Below are 2,716 nucleotides of genomic sequence, written 5' to 3' on the forward strand. Positions count from 1 at the left end.
AAAAAGAAAGAAAATGGACGTAAACCCCAAGCTCATTCCTAGCCATCCCCACCAGCGACCAGCCATATCTCAGATGCGTGGTAGCCCCTCCGCCTTTCCCCCTGCATATCTGCACTCTCCGTGTCTGCAGAAGTAAAGCCCGGAAAAGGGTCGCAGATGCCGCTCTACTTAACCCTACTGCTGTTCTGCTGCTTCTGTCCCGGGCAGCAAGTATCTATTTAGCACCATTGTATACAGGTTATGGTAGGTAGAATTCTGAGACAGAACGAGGCTCTGTCTCTTAAAAAAAAAAAAAAATTATTAAGGACTCCCCCACCCCCTACCCCTGCCGATTGGTCTTGTTACGTGGACTTCATTAATTGACGTTTACTGTATTGAATAGGAACTAAAACCGAGAAATTTGAAACAGTTACTCATTTAATTATATGTTAAGTTCTATTTTATGAAGGAAAAAACCCCTGAATTTTCAAAATACAAATGAGTGAAAAGTGTGGCATTGTATTACATTTTTATAAATCTCTTTAATGTCTAGCTTAATGGGAGACAGAGGGATTCTCATAGCTGCTTCTATGTTCAATCTGTTACAGCATCAGGTCTGTAGCTTCTAGAAGATTCCTCTGTACACTCATGAAAGAAAAAATGGCAAAGGAAAATAACATCATAGTGTTATGAAAATAGTTTTGATGCAGACATTTTGATTTTGGGGGCCGCCAGACCACACTTGGAGAACTGCTGCTACAGAAGTAGGCAGGGACGAGGCCTCAGAGGGAGAGCTGGGCTTATTATGTTAAGTGGCTTGAACCTTGCTGGTAGACTGAAGGACTTCCAGCCAAGAAGTATGTGGTGAGTTTTAATTCATCATTTTTGCAGCTATGGAGGGGATGAATTTGAGAGACATGAGATTGAGAGAGAGAAGAAAACTAGTTAGAGAGTTATTGCAATTGTCTGGGCGAGAAGTGATGAGGGACTCTGCTAGAGCAGTGTGTCCAGGGCTGGAAAGAAGGTAATGGATTTGGGAAACATTTAGGAAGAAAAATTGACTGGACTTGGTGATTGGAAGATGGAGGACTGGAGGAGATAAAGAAAACTGTCATAAATCTGGCTTGGGTAACTGAAGAGAAGGTGGTACAATCAAATGGCATGGGCGCTATGTAAGACAATGCCAGTACAGGGGGAGAAGATAACACGTTTCGTTTGAGGCTTGCTGCCCTGCTGGTTCTAAGGATGGCCCAGGAAAGATGTCTGGAAGGAGGGTGAAAGTATGAGTCTGAATCTTGAGCAGGGGCAGATTTATCATGAAGCTTGAGCTTAGGGCCCTTCATGTGCATGGGCCCCCTTGAAGGAACTGCAAGGGCCGCACTCCCAGTTGCACAAGATTATTGTTTCTTTTAAACACACAAAGGTGGAAACAATTTTTAACTGCAGTTGGTTAGTATCAGCTTCTTTCCATTTCTACTTCTCCATTATGCTTCCCCACGTTAGGTGGCTGGGAGTGGCCGCAGGCATTTTTGGGTCTCATAAGGGAACATTGAGCTGGTGATACATTTAGCTTGGGTTTAGTGGGATATATTTATGTGATTTTCAGCTGCTTCAGTTAAGTTATTGCTGGTTCAATACCCCATACCATGCTCTGCTGAAGTGCAGGGCCAGATGTATTGTAATATGAACTTATTCTATGGCCCCGAGCAAAAGATTGAGGACAGCAGAGGAAAAACAAGGTTAGAAATGCATGGGGCCAGAAGTAATCTGTGGAAAATTCTCCCAGTCATCACACATACAAAAAATGTCAAAAGAGGATTTTCTTCTTATCAATGACCAGTCAAAACGAAAGTTCCCTTCTGGCAAGAATAGTGGTGCATTGAAAATGGCTGTAAATTCTTTGTCACTCCTTCCGTTAAATAGTGGTGTCTATTTCCCCTCCCCTTAAACCTGGGCTGGTCCTGTGATTTACTTTGACCAACAGAATATGGTGGAAGTGATGGTGGGTAACTTTAAATCTGTATCTTAGGAATACAAGGCTTTCCACTTTTGCACACTCAGAATTCTCTGTCTTGGAATCCAGATGTCACACTTTGAGAATTCCAATTTAGGAGGAAAAGCCACTTAAGGAAAAAGAAAGGCACTCAACCAACAGCCAGCACAACTGCCAGCCACGTAGTTAGTCATTGTGGTTGTTCTAGCCCAGTGGAACTCTGATGCTTGGAGCCCCGGTCAACACTGTGTTTAGGAGATGGTCCACTAAGCTAAGCTCAGTCAACCAGAATCCTGAGACAACAAATGGCTATTGTTTTAATTTACAAGTTTCATAATACTTTGTTAGTCAGTGATAGAAAACCAAACAATATTGCAGCATGTGTAATTTTAAACTCTTCCTTGGTCTATTTGGGCTGTAGGGTGTGTGTGTGTGTGACACACACTTTTGTTTTTTTTAAAAGATGGGATCTCGCTCTGTCACTCAGGCTGGAGTGCAGTGATGTGATCATAGCTCACTGTAAACTGCAACTCCTGGGCTCAACAGATCACTCTGCCTCAGCCTCTTAAGTAGCTGGGACTGCAGGGAGCACCATCACACCCGGCTAATTTTTTAAAAATTTTTTGTAGAGGCTGGGTGCGGTGGCTCACGCCTATAATCCTAGCTCTCTGGGAGGCCGAGGCGGGGGATTGTTTGAGCTCAGGAGTTCGAGACTAGCCTGAGCAAGAGCGAGACCCCGTCTCT

This window comes from Propithecus coquereli, unplaced genomic scaffold (genome assembly GCF_000956105.1).
Source record: "Propithecus coquereli isolate 6110/MARCELLA unplaced genomic scaffold, Pcoq_1.0 Scaffold15, whole genome shotgun sequence".
Lineage (NCBI taxonomy): Eukaryota > Metazoa > Chordata > Mammalia > Primates > Indriidae > Propithecus > Propithecus coquereli.